The sequence below is a fragment of the Ailuropoda melanoleuca genome, chromosome 15 (genome assembly GCF_002007445.2).
Source record: "Ailuropoda melanoleuca isolate Jingjing chromosome 15, ASM200744v2, whole genome shotgun sequence".
NCBI lineage: Eukaryota > Metazoa > Chordata > Mammalia > Carnivora > Ursidae > Ailuropoda > Ailuropoda melanoleuca.
This window is the reverse complement of record NC_048232.1, coordinates 62843103-62868199: the sequence shown is the minus strand read 5'-3', so window position 1 is coordinate 62868199 and position 25097 is coordinate 62843103. Positions and strand designations below refer to the sequence as shown.

Sequence of the window (25097 nt, the reverse complement as noted above, 5' to 3'; positions counted from 1 at the left end):
CAGGAGGAGTGGCAGAGGAAGAGGAAGAAGGGAGCCCGATGTGAGGCTTGATCCCAGGACCCAGAGATCATGACCTGAGCTGAGGACAGACACCTAACCAACTGAGCCACCAGGCGCCCCTATACTCATACTTTCTGTGATTATTTGATGATCTGTTTTCACACTAGACTATACAGTCCATGAGGGCAGAGATCATGACTAAACGTTTGTTCACAATTTAATCCTAGAATTTCATGTAATGCCTGGCACCTAGTACCTATTCTCTGAAAGAAGAAATATGTTTCAGCAGTCTGGCCACGATGGTTCTGTATCAGATGCCATATATCATCTTAGACTCATCCAAGGAAGCTTCCATAAAGAACACGAGCCTCACATATAGTCTTTCTGAGTTCTCTGGATTATATCATTGATGTGGAAGCATTTCCGTAGTTATTGGTTTCCTTTCTTTGGGGAGTAGAGATGGTGTTGATCTGGCTTGATAAATTTTCCACAGCCATTAAGTGTTAGAGTGTTTGGAAGCTATCTATTTTTTCTGTAGAGAAAGGCTGTTTGCAAACCAAGGTTAAGCAGCTCATTGACGACGTCTTGTCCCCTACCTCCATGCAAACTTCTATGACGCTTCATACAGATCCATAACTTCAATTCGCTAAGATACTTGGCGAGCGTTCTGTCTCACCATCTTCCGCAAGGGCGGTGTGACTCACTCCAGCAAGCCGGAGCAAGGCCAAAGTCAGGATGGAGCCAACAGCTGCTGGATGCTTCTACTGAGGACACTGGCAAGACTGGCAGGTGGACAGGGCTTCAGTCTCCACATGCTTGTTTTGTCCCAACAATAGCTCAGTTAGATCAGAGATGTGGATCATTTCTGTAATTTTCCTTCATCAATCATACCTGTAACAGTTGGAGCTTGGATGCTCCATGAAAAGCAATGGAGTAATACTCGTTTGAAGAATCGTGCAAAGATTAAGGTTATATAGGGTTAAACGAAAAGGCATCTCAAGCCCCTTCCTTTCTTCCTTTTTAATTTCTCCTTCCCTCCCTCCATTCCTCCCTCCTTCCTCCCTTTCCTCCCTTTCCTCCCTTTCCTCCCCTCCCTTCCTTCCTTCTGGTTCAGGGAGGTGATAGATAGCGAAAAGAGCTTGGAGTTTAGAGGCAGGCGGGTATTACTCAGCATCTCGACTTTACCATTCTCTGTCAAGTCACTTTAACCTCTCTGAGGCTCTGTTCCCTCACAAGTTATTACTTACATCATGGGCTTGTAGTGAGGCTTAAGTTACATGATAACATCAGCTACTATTTATTAAACACCAAATATGTGCATTATCCAATTTAATCTTCACAATAACGTTGCAAGCAAAATGTCTGGTACGTGGCGGGGGATTTATAAATAATGACACGATGGAAGCATTCGGTGCTCCCCATAACACATTTTTGGAGTAAATGCTCACTTATTTAATTCTCAGGGGCCATTATTCATGTCATTATCCCCCACAGTCCCTGCTACCAAAGCGAAACTAGTTATTCATTCATTCAAAACATGTTTTTTGAGTATCTTCTATGGTTGGAGGGGAAATGGGGAGCAAAGAACAAGACAGTTCTTAGCATCAAAGGGATTATAATTAGCGGAGGTTACCGATAAGTAAACAGACAATTATAACCAAGCGGGATGAACCCACTCACAAAGGGGAATACAGAGTGGATGTTTTTAAGAGGGACCCCTGAATTCCAATTTAGGGGTTCAGAAAGGGTTCCTTGGAGGAAATCACATCTGTGCTGAGACTGGAGGGATAAATAAGATGTGGATTCGAGCTTAGAGTATATGTAAAGGCATTAAGAGGAGCAGAACTCTGACGCATTCTGGAAACAGAGCAGTTAGTTCTGGAATGTGAAGGGATCATCTTGAGAGGAGGCTGGGGTGAGCAGGGCTGTTAGTCATGGAAGGGCTCAGTGCCCAACCCGCGGAGACTGTCTGATCTCTCCGGGCGTCTCTCAGCTGTTACTGGGTTCTTGTTCGCCTCCTCCTCAGCTTGGCTTTGGAACCAGCGCCTGCTGTAAGGCTCACTCCTGGGACTCCCGATCTGATGGGCATGTGCCTATGTTGCTAAACCCTCACGCTTGCATAATCTTTGAAGCTGAGTTCTTGGTCCTGAGAAAGAAAGGCTTATCTGACTAGTACCAAGGCAGGACATTCTTGGCCAGTTGGCTATGCCTAAACAGCACCCCTACCCTCATCTGAGGGCTACCGGGCTATGGGGCAAGGAGGCTCTTACCAAGGGTCTCTTCTGGCCAGCATTTTGTAGTCCGGGGCCCGTTTAGCAGGCTCGGGAATCTGAGGCCAGGCTGACAGAGAGTCAGCTCTCTTGCCACTGGGCCTCTCTGAATCCAAATGCCTTCTGGAAAACCTGAGCAGGCCAGACTCTACGACATGATAACCTAATTACCATTTCACTTTTCCTGGGAACTGAGAGATAAATGATATTCAGATCAATAAGCTAGGTGGACAACTGATTCATTTATTGACTCACAGATTGTTTATCTCTGAGTTGGGGCTGTAGAATGTACCATCCCGGGAGCTAGGCCCGCCAGAGGGCTGAGAGAAGTCTGAGGCGTGCTCAGGGCACACAGATAGGAAAGCAGACAGCCAGTTCTCAATCTTTGCCTCTCCTTTGTCGGACCGGTCAGATGTTACTTAACTCTGGGTAAAACGACCATATACTTCATTGTCCAATCCTGGACGCTTTGAAAGTGAAAGAGGCTGCTTGTAACTACCGTCCAGGGACAGCAGGCATAAACTGGGATGTTCCAGGCAGAGCCAGACGTAGGATTGCCCTAACCACGAGCTCTCTCTGTTCATCTGACAACTGCTTGCTTGTCTCAGGGCTTTGGTAGGGAACCTGGGGCCAGGTCGTTTCTGGGTCTTGCTTTGGCATTACTTTTCATGTTCCCAAAAGCAATTTTTGAAACACTTCCCACTTTATGAAATCCTCATGTTTCTGAGAGGTCATTTTAGCCATTTTAATACAAGACAGTTGATTTCTATTCAAAGCAAAGAAATGGGGTGGTAAAAAGTAGAAAACCGAAGAGAAGATAATCCTGAAGGGAAGAACTGCAGCTGTATCTTCTGCTTTTTTATAATCCTTTATTCATTAGAATGTGGAGGTGGAGACATCATTTTCTTTAACGTGGCGGCCCCTAAGTTTGTGTGTCCTACCAGACTAGATGGGTAGGGGTGGTTATTTGAGTTATTGTTGTTTGTCCAGGGAAGTGACGAGGAAGAAAATATCTCACACACAGCTAACAGACGAGAGACTCAAGAGGCACCTCCTTGATTTATGAACTGTTTTCTTATAAACATGTTTCTTGGCAAAATCGTAAGGAACATGTCAGTGTGCTGTGAAGCCGACAGCACCTCGACAGCAGTCATTTTCTCCACCTCAAGTTAAGCAGGTTGTGGGAGAATTCGGTGACCAAGAGTTATTTTCATTTTTAATTTCTTCCTCCACTATAATGAATGATACTGAAAGCTACGATTTTTGGCTCTTTCTCCTGAAGCAGAAGTTCTTGACCCGGCGAGATTTTGCCTCTCAGGGATATGTGGCAACGTTTGGACATATTTTTGCTGGTCCCACCTGGGGGTGGGGCGCTGCTGGCATCTCATGGTCAGCAGCGGGGATGCTGTTAAACGTCCTACAAAACACGGGACAGTCTCCCTCCCCAAACAAATCAATGACCGGCCTCCAAATATCAATAGTGTCAAAGACGAGGACCTGCTCTGCAGCACCCTAATCAGCCATTCCTTTCTTCATTCCACAGTTATTTATTGAGCACCTACTGTGTGCCAGTCGCTGCACTGCTGAGGATGTGATACCGAACAAAGTAGGAAAAATCCCTACTCTTGTCTAGTTTGCGTTTTCATAGGAGAAATAGATCATAAATGGCAGACACAGAAAGTTACAAATATGAAGTAGAAAAATAAAGCTGGGAAGAGGATAAGCAATGTCAGTAGAGAGCAGTGAGATGGAACCCTTGCCTTGCTCATGGAGGTGGGTATACTTGTCATCATTATAGATGGGGAAACTGAGTCTAGAGAGGAGAAGTATTGTTCAGGAGGGCACTGCTCCTAAGAGATAGAGCTGGGATTGGACATTGGATATGTCTGGTGCTTAAGGAGAAATTTCCACTTGTGCTGTGCTATCTATTATTACCAGAAACTAGGGTTGTCCTTACTGCATTTTGATGGAATTCCTCTTTCTCTAACTTGCTGATAACCACCTCCTGTCTGGCCCAAACCATTCACTGTTAGCATCTGTATTTCTGTTAGTTAGAACATTCCCTGATTACATCCTTTGCCCAGACTCGTTATCTTCATTACTTAGACACTTTCAAAGCAAGCTGTCCACTGTTTAAGAAATAAAGTGAAAAAAGTCCCTTCCTTTATTCTGCATGCCACTGTACCATAGCCTCTCCCTCTCCTTTCATAGCCGAACTTCTTAAAAAGGTGCTTCATTCATGCTGCCTCTCTCTATGTTCCCCCAGCTTGCTTGTAATAGGGCCTCTGTACTCTCACTCCACACAAACTGGTTTTCAACGTCCACTAAAGACTCCATAATCTCCATTTTTATAAAGTTTTTCTCTTTGCCCTTTCTTACCTGACTTCCCCCCAACATTTAGTGCCCTTCCTTTTCCTGTCTGCCATACTTCTCTTGACTTCCGTCTCTTAGATTCCCTTTTTGCTCTTTGACTGTTCCTTCTAAGTAGCCTTCATGGGTTTCTCTTCTCTTCATGCCTTTATATACTGGTATCCTTCAGGATCTTGTCCTCAGTTTTATTTTCCTTTTAACCACAGCTTCTATGGCTTTGTTGCGTAGACTAACCCCCAAGGTATATAACACACTCTGCAATATGCTGAGATGTGAATGTGATTGAAATGCGGTGAGAGTGTGATACGCAAGAGTGTGGGCCATCTCCCGTCAGTGATCCTGGCCAGCCACCCAGAATCCACATTGCTGCACTCAGCTGAATGAGTTTTACAATATGGACTCCCCTCCCCCCAACCTCTTGATGACTATATCAATGACTTATTGGTCTCCATCCTTTACTCTCACCGTGTTCATCTTCCCAAGGCAAACCTGATCAGGATCGTGTATCAGTCCATTTGGGCTACAATAACTGGCTGGCTTATAAACAACAGAACTTTACTTCCCCCAGTCCTGCAGGCTGGGAAGTTCAAGATCAAGGCACTAAAATGATTGGTGAGGTCCTCTTCCTGGTTCATAGATGTCTGGTTGTATTCTTGTGCGTCCGCACATGGTGGAAGAGGTGAGGGAGCTCTCTGGGGCACTAAGGACCTAATCACCTCCTCAATTGCCCACCTCCAGATACCATCATAATGGAGATTAAGTTCCAACATATGAATCTGGAGACAGAAACATCCAGTCTGCAGCACCTCTTCATCTTTACAACATAATTCATCTCCAGGCATGGTTTTGAGATGCTACACAGCTATCTCATTTGCCTGGAGTGCCCTCCCTCCCCACTCTGACTTCACAGTGCTGACCTTGGGACGTCCTACTCGTTCTGCAAGTCTCACTTTAAGTACCGCTTCCTAGCTTTCTGGGCAGGGTACTGTCTTATATACGCCCCAACTCCCTCCACTTCCAATTAGATTGTGTATTCCTTTAGGGTCAGGAGAAGAAGACTCAACAGCAAAGTTCTTGTCCTCAAGCATGCTGTTCTACTTATTATCTATTGGTATCTCATTGTAAAGTTTCCCTACTCTCTCCATTACAAATTATTGAATTCCTGTCGCTAATTTGCTGTGTGATCCTGTGTATTTCACTTAACTCCTCTGAGCTGTCATTTTATCAACTTAAGTTCTGTCAAAAAATGTTCCTATTATAACTCAAAGAAATGTATCAAATTCTCTGAGCTCTCCAGGGGAAAAGATGTCATAAACCAAGATGAAATAAATTGTCATTCATTAAAATAATATTCTTGTTATCAAACATTGTATTCAAACCTCAACAAGGTGAAACTGGTTCCAAAGGAAAATAACCCCTCCTTATGTATCTTTAAAGCTTGACATCACTTATAATATGACAAAGTTTAATCATGTAATTTTTTTTCTTATGCACAACATCATTTCCCCCCCCATTTCTCCTTGCATTTTTTGGAAAAATTTAAGATTCATCCTTGCTATTTTACAGAGTTCTCCCTCCTTCCCAATGAAAGGAAAGTTTCATATCAGAGCACAATCGTAAGTCCTTGATCATGATCCAAACTTTTCTCATGCCATCAACTGCACTTACTGTCCCAACCTGTGGAGAAGTGAAGCATTGAAGGAGGGATTAGAGGAAAAGAGATGTAGATATGAATACCAGGTACCTTTATTTACTTCATCACTCCAAATTTTAGAATTAAAATCATCTTTGAAAAATCTCATCTTGGTGAGATGGGTAAATAAGAGTCAGTGAATAATTGTAAGAGAAAATAATGCAAGAGGAAGATTTCAATCGGGGTACATTTCCCTCTCAACACTTTTGTGTCCCATTGACAATTCCATGGAATATCTCCATGCATGGAAAACCGATGTTTAGATGTTAAGGGTGGGGAGAATATGGAGAGAGAGAACTAGAATTTATTGATTACAATCCCTGTGCTATGTATTTATATAATTTATTTCACTTAAACTTTCCAATAACTGTGTAGTATATCTACCTACTTTTGAGTTAAACAAAATGGAACTCACTAGACAGCAGTAAGTAGAGCCAAAATTAAAACCTAGGGTTTTTTTTAACTCAAACACCATATTACACTGATGCCCTGTTATGTAGAAAATAAATGCCCTGTCCTCAAGCAGTTTATAATCCAGAAAAGAAACGTCTCTGTAAAAAGCAGAATTGATGGACCATATATGTGTCCTATTTTAAGTATTGTAAAAATAACTCCATCTACATGATTATGAAGTTTCAGTCTCCTTGCTAATAGAGCTCTTACTTTTGAGTTGTTTTTTTCCTTGACAGTAATGCAGAAACATAGAGATACTATTTGTGGGAACTTTTTTTTTTTCTCCAGCAGATGATGTAATGCATCACACAGATTTTGAAGTCCTCCAGATTTAATGCTTTCACTTGCTATGCAAATTTGGTAAGTTATTTAATCTCAATCAGACTCAGTTTCCACTTTTTAATTTGGAAGGTGATACCTATTTTATAGAGTTGCTATAAATATCAAAGAAATGCTTGATTCATGCATAGTTGTCAAAAATGATGGTTGTGATGATTTGTGGCAGCCAATGTTGTTGGTTTGTGTTTTTTTCTTTTTTTATTTGAGAGAGAGAAAGAGAGAGAGAGAGAGCATGCACCAGCATGGACAGGGGGAGGAGTTGAGAGAGGCAGAGAGAGAGGGAGAAGCAGGCTCGCCATTAAGCAGGGAGCCCAACACAGGGCTCATTCCGATCCCAGGACCCCAGATCATGACCTGAGCCAAGGGCAGATGCTTAATGGACTGAGACACCCAGGCACCCCTGGCTTGTGTTTTGACACATTTTGATGCCTTCTGGAGCTCTTTGGTGGTAGGTAGGGCCATGGCCCCAGACGGAGCCTCTGGACTCCCTGACCAACAGTGCTGGTCGGCCTGATATGTACATCCAAGTGCTAAGTATTGGGCATGCAGAGGGGAGATACTAGGGTCAGGGAGATCCTGGAAAGAAGGAATTAAGGGTTTTACTAAAAGTACTTCTCGGGGCGCCTGGGTGGCACAGCGGTTAAGCGTCTGCCTTCGGCTCAGGGCGTGATCCCGGCGTTATGGGATCGAGCCCCACATCAGGCTCCTCTGCTATGAGCCTGCTTCTTCCTCTCCCACTCCCCCTGCTTGTGTTCCCTCTCTCGCTGGCTGTCTCTATCTCTGTCAAATAAATAAATAAAATCTTAAAAAAAAAAAAAAGTACTTCTCAAAATCAAGTCAAGGAAATGGCAGGGATATACGGGAAGAAAGTGGGAAAGGTTGGGATGGGGGATGAACATTTGTTTCTCCCAAATTTCAAATCTCCAGGAAGACCCTTCTTGGAATACTGGTCATAAAATTTTCCTCTTAGTAAGGAAATCTCTTTTGAAGGACTCACCTTACAAAACACAAAATCACAAAGCCATGGCACATGTTTTCTTTCCTCTTATTTCATCCTTTAATGTAATACATTTAAAAAAGAAGTTGTTTCCCATAAACCTGATTAACTCTGAAGAGATTCATAATCCATCTAAACCAATCCAAATGAAGGTAAAAGGAATAATCAGGCTCCCATTATGCAAAATGGTGCTCAGTTAATTTATTGCACTGCACTGAATAATAAGCTGTTAGGCTCCACATTACTTTCTTCCTGTTAGATCAAATAGCTTATTGCTGCTGGAGCTTATTTCATATCGCATAAAATTTGGATATATTACAATGGAGTAGATATTAGTCCATTATAAGAGACAGCCTTAAGTACTTCATTTATAGGATCTCTCCATTTGGAAAATGGCAAGGGAGAAGAAGAAATGCAAACAAGGTAATGGACGGAGGGGGATTTATGTGCCTTGCCCACCAACCAGCTCCGCGGTGGGTGGGTGGCTCCTGGTTGCCACACGGGTCTGGGACCTTGGAGAAAAGCAGTGTTTCCAGTGAGAAGAAAATCCAAAGAGAGTTTATGTTCCTTTTCAGGGAAGTGTTGACATTTTAATTACTTTCTGTTTTCTTTGGAGCTGCATTTAAGAATTGGAAGCAAGTTAGAAAAAGAAGAATTGGCTTTATTAGAAATCAGATGAACTGACACGCAGCCATGAGCTGGAGAAAGTCCAGAGTCAGCTCTTGACAAACTCAAGTCTCCAGCAGGACCTCAAGAGCCAAAAAAAACCCCTGAGCCATTGGAAAACTAACCAGAAGAATTCCTCCTCAGGTCTTACCGTCTCTGAGAGCAGACCATGCCTCCATGCAATCTCATCTTTTCTGACCACGGGGCTAGGGGTTCACTTTGGTGGTTTTTTTTCCTTCAAGCTTTGGTCTCATAGGGATTTGTGACGATAAGTAGAACAAGGATGCAAAGCAAGAAGACAACGATCATGGAGAGTTGGGATGAGTTGGGGAAATCGGTGGGTGTAGAGTGACTTAGTTTTGAAGATAATCTGATACTTGGGGTGTTTCGTAAAAGAAAACTGCCTGAGCAAAGAAGCGTGGGACCAGAGTCAACAGCTTAGAGAAATGTGATAGATTCGCACCCTCTCTCCTTGCACCTGGAGTTGCCTTGAATTGGATAAACATTTAGCAAACCCAGGCTACTACATGTGTTCTGGGATCGGCACATTTAAAAAGAGTAACTTGGTACAAGAGTGAAAAAAAACCCAAAACCAAACAACAAAAAACACAATTCTGACCAGCACGTTTGTGGTACCCCAAAGGGGGGCGCTTGAGGACAGAAGCTCTCTTCCTGTCCCTTTCCCCGCCCCCTCCTCAACCTTCCTCTGCTCTAGGGACGGTGTGGAAACGCCATTAGACCAATCGATTCAGTAATAAATGGATCACACCAAGTTCCTAAAAATGATCTAATATCTACTCTGTGCCAAGCTCTTTAAATACACTGTTCGAATTTTCAGAAACACCTATAAGGAGACACTGTCTGTACTACAGATATTGTTATTTCTGTTTCACAACTGAAAGCTGAAGCTTGAGTGGGTTTAGCAAATTCATAAGCTATACACACTTTTTCTGTAAAACATTTCAAATATGGCACAAGAAGATCAAATGGCATAATGAACCTCTAGGCTTATTTTACTTCACCCACTCATGGTCAGCCTTTTTTGTCAACATCTACTGCACCCCATTATCTTGAAGCAAATCCCAGACATCACGTCCTCTCCTCTGTGTATCTTCCAGTATGTGTCTCTAAGAGATAGGGATTCTTTAAAACAAAAGAACCTCAATACCTTTATCACTCACACCCTGAAAACATTCACAGGAATTCCCAACAGCAAGCAATACACAATGTTTGCTGATCCCCAACTCTCTTGCAATATAATTCTTTTGTAAGTTTGCTTGAATCCAGACCCAAACACCATCCCTACGCTGTGATTGCTTGATGAGTCTCACATGCCTCTTGAAGTCTGCAGGTTCCCTCTTCTTCTCTATTTTCTTTCTTGGGCTTCTTGGTTAAAGAAATGGGGTTGTTTTTCCTGAAGATTTTCTAACAGTCTGAATTTTCTCGATTCCATTCGCTGAGGTGATCTCAAATATATTTATCATCTTGTATTTTGCACTTTCTATAAATTTACAGTTAGAGCTAGAAATTTTATTAGATTCTGGTTCCATATTTTTAGCAAGACTAGGTCATAAGTAGTGGCATAATTTCCATAAGTGGGAATGTATGTGTGTGTGCATAACGTTATCAACTATTGAGGATTTTTTGCCTAGATTCAGTATTTAGTTAGCTATTGCAAAGTTGCAATACCCTAATTTTGCAGTTTAAAAAAAACAAATTATTTTTTAGAGCAGTTTTAAATTTATGGCAAAACTGTGTGTAAAGGACAGAGTTCCCAAATATCCCCACCCCTCCACCTTGAGCCTCTTCCACTATCAACACCCAGCACGGTATCACTGCACTGTTACGACGGACAAACCCACACTGACTCATCCTTCTCACCCCAAGTCCATAGTTTACATCCAGGCTCACGCTTGGTGTTGAAAGTTTAGTGGATTTCGACAAATATATACGGATGAATTCTTTTTCATTTACCAACCAGAATACTTCTCGAAGAAGAGACTTCCCCCTCATTACATAGTTGGTTATATGAAGCGACGCTCATATAAGAAACCCAGGATAAATGCTTTCTCTTTTCCTTTATCTACCAGTTTGCAGAATAATGAGTTGGTTCTCTTTGGTGTCCTCTCACATGAAGCAACTCATTATTGCCTTATTGTCTACTATATATGCAGGTTTACGTGTGTGTGTATGTGTGTGTGTGGATACACATGCGTGTGCTAATAACTCAGTGGTGAAGTTCTAGGTCACCGATGTCTATAAATCTGCCTTATTTTACTGCCTCGATTTAAAAAAAGTAATTCTTAAAGTAGTTTAAAATTTTATCTTTAAACACTCTGTTCCATTTACTGACTCTTATAAAGATTCCCCCGAGTCTCTGAGGGTGGTAGAAAACCTTGCTTTTTGCTAGAAAAACATATGCAGCTATTTATAGAGACGTAAAAGCAGGAAAGGAAGAAGGAAGGAGGGAGGAGAAAAAGAGGAAGAAAAGAAAAACACAGCAAACAAATGAGCATAAAAGATAAGCCAAGTAATTAATGGGCTATTGCGTAGTCTGGGAAAATGATTGTAGCGAATTTATTTATATAGTGGCATGTGATGTTATTGTGAAATAGTTAAGCAAGAGGCCTTGAGATTTGGGCTTCTTGGGTCTAAACTCCAGTTCGGACACCTCCTAGTTGGGTTGGCTTTGTGCCTCAGCTTTCTCATCAGTGCACCAGGGCCAAATCAGAGAGGCCTACAAGAATAAGATAAATGAGTACATACAGAGTGCTTCGATTGTTCCTAGTAAATGCTCAATAAGTGCTACTTGATTTTGTCCTTGTTATGACGGTGATGATGATGCTGGTGATAATGATGATAATGTGTAAATATGTGGGTGGCAAAATAGTGTCTCAGAAGAGAAGAACAAAACAGATTTGCCGAGTAACTACTAGGGGCAGGTACTGAACTAACATCGGTATTATATATAACTTATAATAATTACATAGAGCATATATGAGTTGTTATCAACCTTAATATATTTTTAAAACTATCATCATTATTTATTATTTATTCTAGCACAGTAACAGGCATGGGGAAGGAATACATTCTACCATACTTGTAAACTGGGCAATCCTGTTAGGTTTTGCTAACATTTGCCAAGAACTTTTTCAAGACAAACGAGGATACTGTGCTAGCAAGGAGCAGAACTTTAATATTCTTCAAAGAGAACTTAATGGGCAAATCCCAGTAAACATGTCCAGGCCCTGAAGTGAGCAATGAGGTGCTAGTGAATCACACAATTCTGGTATTGCCCATGGCAAATCAATATCAATATTCACCGAAGTCTTGTCCCTACACAGGAAAAGAAAGAAAGAAAAGAAGAACAATTTTCGAATCACTCCTCCAACCACGGAAATGATTTTAATTACCAATTCATCTGTTGGCAGACTCTTCTGGCAAATGTACCTGCAACTTGGAAAGATAACAAATGAACTGATTCCTTACTCCAGAGTTGACACTGATAGTGCTTGCTGAATTTGCTCTCAGAAAAGAATCCTGGGCAACAATACATCTGGCACTCTGCTCGAGGAATTTGTCATGTCGTTGACATGTTCAGCCTCCATTGTCCACACCACCCCGACAGCAGGTCCTTTATATTTCAAAGAAATTGCAGTCTGAATTAATATAATTAGAATGTAACTGCTATTCACTGCACAAACTCCTCATTTCCAGGAGTACAGATCTGATAGCGTGTCTGTGCGCAAAATCTTCCCAATGATGGCTGGAGGGGAGCGAGCTGATAATACAATGACAAAATAGACACCATTTCATCAGCCTTTGAAAACACCAAGTATGGAAATATAGGAGGAGAAGAAAACTGTCCTATCTTTGGCCTGTCTAAATAGAAATATCCTTCAAGTTTACCAGCCTGTACAGATTATCGCAAAATATGTAAGACAGAGTGTCTGAAGTAATAGAAAACATGAAATAGGAAAGATTGTGTGTCTTTCGAAAGACAGCTATATGAAGTAGAGTGGATAATTCATGGACAGACTTGCAGAATGAAAAGGTGGTTGGATGACTTCATTTATTCTTTACTGTTTCACCGTAAAGAGTCGGTGTCACTAACCAAGCAATTATCACCAAATAACTTGAGTGCTAGATTCTTGAATTTCATTGTTTGTTATTGTTATGTTACTACAAACACTTGATAATTCATATCGTGGAAGCCTACATCAGCATCTTTTTTTTTTTTGAATTAAGATTGATTTATATTCTTTCAAATATGTTGGCATTCTTACCCTGAAGGACTCATTTTAGGGGAATAATGACCTGACATATCCACGTGTAGGCTGGTGCTCATGGTCTCTCCTCTGAAGAATATAAAGTGTATCCTTGTGCATATTTCTGTTCCTCCAAAAGGTATACGTTGAACCCCTAACCCCCAATGTTATGGTATTCGAAGGCAGAGCCTTTGGGAGGTGATTAGTTTAGAGGAGATCATGAGGTTGAGGTCTCATGATGGGATTAGTGTCCGCAGAAGAAGGAGATGTACAGAGCATACTCTATCTTTCTCTCCTCCCTGTAAGGACAGAGCAAGAAGGCTGCCATCTGCAAGCCAGGAAGAGAGCTCTTACCAAGAACTGAATGAATCAGCTCCTTGCTCTTGGGCTTCCCAGCCTCTAGAACCGGGACCAATAAATTACTGTTGACTAAGCTCCCCCAGCTGTGGTATTTTGTTATGGCAGACTGAGCTGACTCACAGCACCTAGGAGCCCGTTGGGTTAATGAGCACTGAGGAGGGATAATGTTTCCCATTTTCTTGCTTTTCTTAGAAGCACACATTGGTCTTCACCTGAACTTCTGTGTCAGAAATTGCAATAATAGAAATATGGAGAATGGATAATACAGTATAAAAATAGGGCCAAGGTGTGTGAACGACAGATTTCCAGAGGTGAGTACCAGTGCCCCTTTTAATTTTTAACCAAATTCTTTTTATAAATGAAATACATTATGGTAATGAGCTGTGTAGTCTTTAGGTTTCCTTTATAAAGTCTGGATACACTTTTCCAATCAATATCTTGGAAAAATCAGGAGTGATTCCTTGCCTCCAGGTTCTCCTATGGAGTGTCTTCCTTGCTTCCCCCAACCTGAAGGGGTTGCCTATTATTTTCCATCAGCTAGCAAATTTTCAGAATCAGGTGGGCTTGAGAATCATGTATATGTATATGTGTGTGGTGAGGGGGTGGGAGTATGCCGATGCCTGGATCCCCCAAATCCACCGAATCAGAAATGCCAGCTGTGGTACCCAAATCGTGTAAGTTGAAAACCCCCCCAGTGCTTCTTGTCCATACCAAACTTGATACCCAGAGACCAGTGTTCTTTCTCGCTGATACAAATATTCAAGTTAAGTACTTAGGTGGGTCTTTCTATAGGTGATATGTGTGATTTCTTTTTTTTTTAAATGGATAATTTAATTATAAATGGAAATCCACTTAAGATATTTTGGGCCACTGGTTTATAGAGGGGCTTATCAGAACACCTGTCAGACCTTTCCCCCATTTGTGTGTGTTCTCTTTCCCCTCTGCCAGAGTCCCTCATGTTTACTTTCTCAGTCTCTCTGTCTTGTTTGGGTTAGAAAAAAAAAAATGGCATTTCACAGTGTTAGGCAATTTCTTTCCAAACAAATACAATAGGAATTTATATTTTAATGTGAAAAGTCCTTTATTAGAGTAAATAAGTGTCCCTCCCTCAAATGCATTTGTCCTATTACTTTGGATGTTTAATAATAGGATTCTGTGTTATAAACACATGTTTAGACATCTAAGTACATGCACAGATGGAGAACATCAAGCTTGCAGGAACGGGTCATCCTCCAAACACAGATACCCAGTGGAGCTGGCCTCTGTTTTCTCTATGGATTATGAAAGTCAGACTTAAGTGTGGGAGGTTTAGGGAATTCTTGTCCCAAGCCTCCTAGTTTCTACCAGACGCTTGCTCTGACATTGTCGTTTTGATTTTTCGTGGCCTTACAAGAATTCTCCGGCGGGTGGGTGGGAAGTGGATTGGGGAGGGGGGCTTCCTAACCCTTGTTTGACCAGTGAATTATGGGATAGACTTGTCATGTGGAAAACAGCTCGATGTATCCAAAGGAGGTAATAGTGACTCCTAGGACCCAGCCTGCTCCATAACACCCCAGAGGACTTTATTCAGAGGTTTACAGAATAAACTAACTGGTGATTAGCTACATGAGTGAATACATAACAACTATCGAAAACAAAATTTGTTTTTGATTGTGGAAGAAATCCGTGGAAGACACTACGTGGAGGGGGGAGGAAGAAGAATGTTGGGAAAATGAAAGAAAAAAGTTTGAGCTAGAGTGCTAATTTTAGAATCAGAGCTGTGGATTAGAATCTACCCTTACTGTCCCGTGCCCTTCACGGAGTTACATCATAACTCTGGGCCAGTCTTCTCATACATTCTATGGGACTAATTCTCATGCATTCTGTGGGAATAATACCTCTCTTACGTGGTCGTCATAGGGATTTGCTAAAGCACATTCCGTAAAAGACTTAGTGAGCTTCTGGGAATAGAGGAGTTTTTAACCCAGTACATATGAGCTAACAGCACTATTTCCGCCGGTAGCATAGTGTGCTGCGTGCCTGCCAGGCAAGCAGACTTTGAGTCCCTTTCGATTTTAGGCAGAATTACTGATATTGGCATCCCTAGCACGATGGTTAACTAACATTTAAAAGAATTTGTTGAGATCTCTTCAATTAATACGATTATTATTGAAAAATAGATTTCAGTTATGTCTCTTTTCCTGACTTATGAACTGAAATTCCCTAATTCTTGCCTCAAGCTTACAAGCATTCTTCCTTGTTTATAAGAGTTATTAAAAAAAAAAACCCTCAGAAAAAATTAATGTTCATAAGAAAGTGAGGAGTCTTTTGCAACAATGTTTCATTTTATTATTATATTTTCTCTTTCCTGGAAAACCAATGAAGAATGGCAGTGTTATATGTAAAACAGTAGTTAGCCTTTATGCGGATGACATTTTCCTAAAAGCCTAGAAGTACTTCACATTTTGCAGAAAACACCCCGTTCCCAAGTTGGATCTGATTAAAATTCAAATCTATATTAACATCTCATTACTTTCTGAAAAAGTGAATGCCACACTTAATGGAAAATTCTCAGTGTCTTCCAGCTCTGTTTTCTGGTATCCTTAGCAAGGCAGTCTTAGGACCCAGGAGGGTTGGGTCACAGTGACATCCTTGTTAAAACAGTCACCTGGCGTGAATGCTGGCACTCAGTTTTCCTTCCTTTCTCCTCTCCCATCCCTACATTGTTTCAGCTGCCAGTCCCCTGATATTTTCTCTAAAGCAAGGGAAAGGGAAGGGCCAAAAGGACTTTGAAAGAATAACAGTTCTTTCTATGGATTTAAATAAAGAACTCAACACAAAACATCCTGTGTTTGCTTTTAACTGATGGCACTCCAACTGTAGTGATGGGTGAACTAAACCAGGACTTGTTTTTCAAATAGGCATTATTTTGGTCGCATACTATCCTATTGAAGGAAAGTTGTCAGACTATTTAAAATTACCACCTGGCCCCTTCCTCTACACACTCCGGGTCTCCTTATCTTGCTGTGCCCTCCCTCCCCCGCTTCTGTTGTACTTATCACCTTCTAGCTTGTCTTTATTACTTCTTTTGGTTTACTCCGACTCCCCTGGCCATCATGGAAGCCAAGACAGCAAGCGTCTTTGTCTATTTTGCTCACTGTTGGTTTCTCTGTTCGAAAACCAGTGCCTGGCACAAAGTAGGTACTCAATCAACCTTTACAGCATGAATGAGTGGACTAGTTTTCACACGTGTCCTTTCCCATGTGATGATGGGGAAGAAAACTGGTAAAAATAGGATCCCAATGTCCTATAAATATGTTTACACCTATTAGTTATATTTGAGAGTATAGTTCTGTTTGGAGTTTACATATCTTAGTTGGCAAAGAAAAGATACAAGGGTGGGATAAGGAAGACATAGGTCCTTGCTACCCGGTACCCTTATACACTGCTTTATTTTTCTTCCAGCCTGACTCCCCTACCCTGCTGCCCTCCAACACAATATAGATTTCCTTGCTTATTGTCTACCTCCCCTCACTAGACATAAGCTTTCTAAGGGCAGGAACTTGTGTATTTTGCTCACTGTTATAGCCCCCTTTCTTAGAATAGCATCTGGCACAAAGTAAGCACTCAACTCAAATTTGTCGAATAGGTAAATGGTGAGATGAATGTGTTTGTTATAGGCTATTCATGCCTGGTCCTGGTTCCTATGGATTCCACAGCACGATCAAACGTCAGGACCTTGGTGCGGCTCAGGTGGATGATGGGTAGGGAGATGAGAAAGGAAAAATATGACCAGGATGACACTAATGTTATAAGTTTTCCCTTCATAGTGAAAAGGAGGCCCCATTCATTTTATATATATGGTATAATATGAGCCTAGGGACTGTGGTTTGGATCCTGGACCATCTATCTATTTTCAGAACAAACAGAAATAATTTCTTGATGTCATATTTTCATTGTCTATAAAATTAAAACAATGTTACATTATCTATGGAACAGTGGAGGATAGAAAGGGCTTGACACATAATAGCTGGTGAGTAAATGTTAGCTATCTCCATCATCATCATCATCATCTTTATCATCTTACTCCTCATCCTGGGACTGACAGACTGTAGCTTGTGACCCAAATCTAGCCCACTGCCTGTTTTTGTAAACACAATTTTCCTGGGACATGGCCATGTGCACTCATTCTCTTATTGTCCATGGCTGCTCTCTCATTACAACAGAATTAAATAGTCATAGGAGACTATTTCCTGCAATGCCTAAAATTTTACCCTCTGTCCTTTTGCAGAAAAAGTTTGTGTACCTTGATCTAGAATATAGTGTATCAGTAGTAAGGCAGCCAATGGTCCATCGAAGTGTGGTCCACGGGCTGGTGTGATCCATGAACTGTTCCCGGCCCATGACACAGTAAGTACAGAAAACAAGACTTCAGGGTCTAGAAATGTTTATAAAATTTGGATATGCTCTTGACATTCAGGTGTATGATTTTGGTTTATACAAAAGTATTGGTTTAGGACAGATGGAAAAAACAAAAAACCTCTGGTCCTTCCCACTGGAAAAAAATCTGGTGTTTTGTAATGGAAGTTTGCTGTATTAGTAATTTAGTAAGATATACTTGGTGTGGTTTCAGATGAGAAAATCTGGGGGCTCATCAGGTGGGAGTGATGAACAGGTCCTGAGATGGCAAGTGACCTGGGAAGGTTGATGGTGAGCACATTAATAACGTCATGCAAATCGATTTTATATGCAGATGGATGGGCTAGCCACAGTTCGCTTATCAGCTAATACAGTTGTAATGTGTTGCTTCATATCTGAGAGAAGGCGGCCACCTCAGGATATTGTGTATGTCTTATGTACATATATAAATGAATTCCTTAAGTGTATTTTAAGTTGGTAATTCATCTTCTCTGAATGGTAAGCCAACAACTTTCCTGGAAATTTAGCAAAACAACAGTTCTATGACCAGCCTTATGTTTTGTTGCATGTGCACTTAAAAAAAAGCAGACTGACTCTTTCCTTTTCTGTTTTAGAATCAGTTCCAAACAGTAAGGCATGCCAGAAAAAACAGACAAACTCTCAGGAACAACAATGCCCATTATGCGTGGGGTAGGAGCTGCCAGACTTTGATTACTGGCCAGACGTTAACCCCTTTGGTGTCTTATGGGGGAAATGCTAAGTCTGAACCCAGACACTTCCAGAATTTTGCAGTTACTCTTGGTGTGAGAACAGGCGATTTATAATGACTTGCACTAAAAAAGGCCTGTCGTGAGGAGGAAGTGCAAGTTCAAGGCCATATCACCTTGTTTCATGGATTCTGCCATGACTCATTCTGACCAGTGGACATAGACTCGGTTACCTCTGTTTTTCCCTTTGCAGACCTGCTGGTTGTGGGTGAGAAACACACTGCTCTTGCTGCCCGCCCCACCTGGGTCTGCAGCTGGCTGTCCCAAGGACAGGGTCAAGGTTGGGACTCACGGAGGCAAACTGCAGGTTCCTTGGTTCCTTGAGGCTACCATCTAGAGTAAAGCTGCTAGAAAGAATTCCTGAAAACTCTTTTAGGATCAGTTTTTTTCCTCTCTGTATCTATCCTGTAGGTAGACAGACTGAATCCCATTTTGAGAGCTACGAGAAGCAGAGAGCAATGCAATTTATAGTGGGAGGGTAACAGCATGTATTGTGTACTGTGTGTGTCTATGTGTGCTTGTACTTCATTTTTTTCTTTCACTTTACTTTTTTTTTAAGATTTCATTTATTTATTTGAGAGAAAGAGAGAGAATGTGCGCATGCGCGCGTGCACATGAGTGAGGGAGCAGCAGAGGGAGAGGGAGAAGAAGGCTCACTGCTGAGGAGGGAGCCCAATGCGGGGCTTGATTCCAGGACCCTGGGTCATGACCTGAGCCGAAGGCAAATGCTTAACCTACTGAACCACCCAGGCGCCCCTACTTGGTTCTCTTTAGTTGTATTGTTTCACCCTGAAGAGCATGGATGCCTAATTCTTTCACCAGAGATGAAGGAGAGATAAAGAAAGGAAGGGGGCATCCAGATAAAGAAAGAAAGAGAACCCAACATGAGGATGACTGTGGTAAGGGGAAAATCCTATCTGAACATTTGGGAATAAAGTCATCACCTATTCAGTCCCAGCAAGGGGAGCAATCCTGCTCAAAACTAAGGAGAACAATAACATAATAGCCAGGATGTTTCTGAACCTTGGGCTGTTCTGTTTGGAACAGATGAAAGACAGTCAACATAGGTGCAACCGACATTGTTGGTAACCACAACATCACAACTCTGGGGTTTCACTTTGAGAAACTGAGACTTATTTTTGAAATTTGGGAAGTTAAGACTTCAGGATGGAATGATCACTGGAATGTTCATTTGCAATAATTCTGAGTTTTGTGTGTATTTTAAAAAGAGATACTGGGCTTTCCTATATTCATTACCAAGTCCTCTCAGCCTCCAAATCTTCCTATAAAATGCGTCTGTCTCATCTTTAAATACATTCTGTAACTGAATATGATTATGGGATATTACACGCATCCTTGTCTATTCAAAAGATCATGAAAAAAAAATGCCCATCATTAAAGCCCCAAAGTGATTGGATTGGCATCAGGAACGGGGATGGGGCTGGCATGGGAGAGAGGATCTGACTCTGGTATTTCATGAAATCCAAAACAATAGGACAGCTGCTTTTCTATAAACAGATTATTATTATTATTTCTACCTAGACAGCTTGATAGCAGCCATTATCTTCTTTCTGGGTGTCTTATCAAGTTCCGGCTGTGTGCAGCATGGGTGATAAGGAATGAGAAATGTCACCCATGGGATTGCCAAAGATTATTTCCATGCACTGCTGTTCAGCAACAGCCAATCCCTTAGAACTGGAAAGTAGTCCTATTGTCCATGCTGGGCAGTTGCTATTCTGACTGCACCAAAAGAGCAGAAAGAGGATGTAGTTGCCATTGTGTGAAAGATGGGAATTTCATTACTCTCAGCTAAAGTTCAAGCAGTCTTGATTTTGAAAAGCAGAATCATCACGGAATATCTTTGAAGAGGGAGAAGACAAGGCAGGGAAAGAAGAATGAAACGAGCTCAGAGCTTTTCAGGACTATGAGGGAGTATACAAAGAGAGAGAGAGAGAGAAAGGTATAATACTTTCAATCACTGGAACTTAAAATGCCAGGTATCTCAGCCTTGAACAAATTGAGTATCATTGCATAACCATAACTTGTGATCCGTTGGTTTAATGTAAAGACTCCATTCTACATATCTCATCAGAAAATAGTTAATTTGCTGAATTTCTGTTAAATTGTCTCTGGTTCATATTAAGTTCTTGAATGAAATTAATCTGTTGATATTGAAAAGTATTCCTTTGTTTCTCAATAAAAAAAAATAAATGTTTTATTACAGGTGTAGATGTGCTGGCTCTAAATATTTGAGGGAAAAATACAATCTTATTTTATTTTTATTCCAGTAGCTCAGCATCTCAACCTTTTCTCTTCCTAGAGAAAATCCTGTGTTAGGAAATAAAACAAAAGCAAAAACGAAGCATATGACTAATTTGTATTTTATTCTTATAGAAGTTCCTCCTAAAGTATCCAGAGCTCTTTAGTCTCCTTTAGACACAGTTTTAGAATCATGCTGATATTATAATATAAGCTACTTGGAAGGGAGACAAATAAAATTTTTCCAACAACTTAAATCACTATTCTGAAATTGGAATTTCAGATGAATAAAATACTTTGCTCTTAAACCAACAACTTCCAAAATTAGATTTCAATCATGGAATCATAAAAATGAGAAATGGGAAGATGTTGGGAAGGTAAAGAGCAAAGAGAGGGCACAGAGAAAGAAAGAAGAACATGGGAAAAGAGGAAGGGACTTTGATTTCCTTTTGGAGTGTGAGCTTTGGGGGGCAAGACCTGTTCCTGATGTTTCTATAACACCATGAACAGAGTAAGTATTAAGGAGGTATTTCTTAAATGAATTAGTGCAAGATGTATAGAAAACTTGGTTTCGGTTTTAATATATCCAAAGGGATATTCTCTTAACTAAAGTTTTTTAAAAGTTTTTTCTGCTGTTAAGCATTTATTAAGAAGACCAGAGCTTCTCCAACTTTAATATGTATACGAATTATTTGGAGATCTTGTTAAAATCCTGATTCTAATTCAGTAGACCTGGGATAGGAATCCGAAATTCTGCATTTCTTCTTTTTTTTTTTTAAGATTTTATTTATTTATTTGACAGAGAGAGACAGCCAGCGAGAGAGGGAACACAAGCAGAGGGAGTGGGAGAGGAAGAAGCAGGCTCCCAGCAGAGGAGCCTGATGAGGGGCTCGATCCTAGAACACCGGGATCACACCCTGAGCCGAAGGCAGGTGCTTAACGACTGAGCTACCCAGGCGCCCCTGAAATTCTGCATTTCTACCAAGCTCCTATGGGATGTGGATGCTACTGGCCCACAGAATATACTCTAAGTAGCAATGTGCTAGAGTTAAGACATGGGGGGCTGGCCCGACAGTCATGAGCTCTGAGTTCTCATCTCTGACATTAACCATCTGGTTTTTAAACCAAGTGATTTGTTTTCTTAGCTCCAGTTTCCCCATCTATATAATGAGTGGGTTGGACCTACATTATTTCTAGGGTTCCTACAGCCTTAATATTTGAAGATGAAAGAAGAAAGAAAGAAAGAAAGAAAGAAAGAAAGAAAGAAAGAAAGAAAGAAAGAAAAAAAGAAAAAAAGAAAAAGAAAAGAAGGAAGGGAAAATTTAGAGAATGTTCAGTCTGTCTCTAGAAATCTTAGGGAGGCTGAATTACTCCTTTCCGAAGTTGCACAGGCAATTTGGCATAGCTGAATTGTGATTCAGTTGAATTCTGATTTCTAATAGAGTAATTTTCCACTATCATTTCTTTTATCATTATTAATTATTTTTGTGGGTTGCGTACAATTTGCCTGATGCGATGCTAAGTGTTGGGAATACAAAGATGAGTAAATTATCATATTTTATTATCAAATCTTTTGCCTGATTAACTGAGAGTTTTCCATGCTTCAAGGTGACAACCAACTAATCAATGCAAATGTCTAATATGTGTGTTAATATGCTAGTCCTTCCTTCTCAGTGATATAACATATTAATGATTACAATAGGATGTTGGCAAAGATGGCCCCATTTTCCAACTCTCTCCTATCCATTCCCTTTGCTATGTGACTTTCCAGTTTATCATATCAAAAGTTGAGATTTCATTCCTCCCCTTCTTGATTTTGGGCTGGCTTGGCACTTGTTTTGAATAATAGAATGCAGTGGAAGGAATAAAATGCCAGTTCTAAGTCCTGGTCACAAGAGCTCTTTTCCATTTTTGTTTTCTCTCTTAGACTACTGCTACTAGCATTAGACAAGCCTGGGAAAGACTCCTGGAGGATGAAGGACCACAAGGAGTGATCAGCTGTCCCAGCTGAGGCCAATCTGGACCAGTCTACAGAAGCCCTCACACAGATATGTGTGAAAGCCCGATCAAGAGTAACAGAGTTGCTTACCCAGTCCATTGCTGACCACAGATGCATGAGTGAGTTCAGCTGAAACCAGAAGAACTGCCAGTTTATGCCCCGTTTATGCCCATCCATAAACTTCTGAGCAATAATAAATGCTTATTAAAGCCAATTAGTTTTGAGGTGCTTTGTTATGTAGCATAGTTAAATGGGTATGATGGCTTTCTGAACATGAAGCTTTCATTTAGATGAATCGCTTTAGTTTGGGTTCTCCCTAGAAGATAATAGGTGAGAATTTATGGAGGTGGCATGGGCTTTACTAACTCTTCCATATTTTTCAGCTGCTTCTCACAAAACGGGGAGCTCGTATTGTGTTTCATTTTACTGATAACAGAAAGATGTGCTCAAGGATGGCAGGAGACACTGCTTAGAGAGTGAAGCTGAAGGTAACATACATGCATTTTCCTGTTCCAAAGGAAGCATAAAACAGAGGCAAGATCTGAAATCACAGAAGAAAATGAACATTTGAGTCCTGGTTTTGCCATGTAGGTATGCTATCTTGAGCTTTGGTTTTTTCCTTGGTAATCAGGTATAACTATAGCTGCCTGTCTTCCTTCAAAGGTTGTCGTGAGAATGGACAAATGCAGTAATTACCAAAATGCTCTGTCAAAGATATTTGCAAATGACATATCTGATAAAGAGTTAGTATGTAAAATCTATAAAGAACTTATCAAACTCAATACCCAAAAACCAAATAATCTAGTTAAGAAATGGGCCGAGGACATGAATAGATGTTTCTCCACAGAAGACATCCAGATGGACAACAGACACATGAGAAGATGCTCACCATCACTCATCATCAGGGAAACGCAAATCAACACTCCAATGAGCTGTCACCTCACACCTGTCAGAATGGCTAAAACTAGCAGCACAAGAAATAACAGGTGTTGATGAGGATGCAGAGAAAGGGGAACCCTCTTGCACTGTTGGTGGGAATGCAAACTGGTGCAGCCACTCTGGAAAACAGTATGGAGAATCCTCAAAAAATTGAAAATAGAACTACCCTATGATCCAGCAATTGCACTACTAGGTATTTACCCAAAGGATATAAAAATACTGATTTGAAAGGGCACATGCACCCCGATGTTTATATAGCATTATCAACAATAGCCAAATTATGGAAAGAGTCCAGATGACTGATGACTGGATAAAGAAGTTGTGTTATTTATGTGTGTGCATGCATGTGTGTGTGTGTGTTGGAATATTACTCAACCATCAACAAGAATGAAATCTTGCCATTTGCAATGATGTGGAAGGAACTAGAGTGTATTATGCTAAGTGAAATAGAGAAAGACAAATACCATATGATTTCACTCATATGTAGAATTTAAGAAACAAAATAGGGAAAAAAAGAAGAGAGAAGCAAACCATAAAACATAGAGAACTTGACTATAGAGAACAAACTGAGGGTTGCTGTAGGGTTGGTGGGGTGGGGGATGGGCTAAATGTGTGATGGGGATTAAGGAAGGCTTTTGATGTGGTGAGCACTGAGTGTTATATGTAAGTGATGAATCACTAAATTCCACTCCTGAAACTAATAATACACTATATGTTAAATAACTGGAATTTAAATAAAAACTTGAAACAAACAAACAAAAACAACCAGTCTCACTGTGGGACAAAATTACTTTCTTTTCCCTCCACAAAGTTGTATTCCCATTTCTCATACCTTTCTTACCAAAATACATCTCTTAGTTGTCTTGCATACAGAGTTATTTCCCTTAGGATTTCCAGAAGTTTTAATTATCTTTATCAGAATTCTTGATGCTTAGAAACCTTAATTTCTAGTAAAAACTAAGTAGTAAGCAATTGTGAACAGTCTGTCATATCAGCATTTTTTAAATCTGCAAATTTATGAATAAATCTAAAAATTTTTAGAAATGTGTTTTTTTTGTAGCACAATCTTAATGAAGCATAAAATATGTTCACTAACAGACCCAAATTTATCTTTAGTTTCTCTATAATAAGACACAAGTACATAAACCAATGTTTAATAATAAAAAAATGCTCTGTCAAATAGTAAGTAATATACAAATGTTACTTGTTCTAAACATTATACTCAATTTATTTTACTTTCACATAATAGTATCTAGTAATTATTGAGAAGTTATTACTCCCTTTATAAGTATAACAACAGCTACCTTATGTACATTTTA

At 40.6% G+C, this 25097-nt stretch overlaps 1 long non-coding RNA gene across 2 annotated transcripts; it reads left to right on the top strand.

The window, feature by feature from the left end:
- Nucleotides 1-23047, top strand: LOC117796377. Of its 2 annotated transcripts, XR_004620836.1 has the most exons (5): nt 1-4043; nt 6207-6380; nt 7075-7146; nt 12133-13727; nt 22768-23047. It is a non-coding gene; the product is annotated as an uncharacterized LOC117796377 (long non-coding RNA). The 2 variants fall into 2 exon arrangements; XR_004620835.1 differs by having other exon boundaries at nt 1-6380.
- The last annotated feature ends 2050 nt before the right edge of the window (nt 23048-25097 follow it).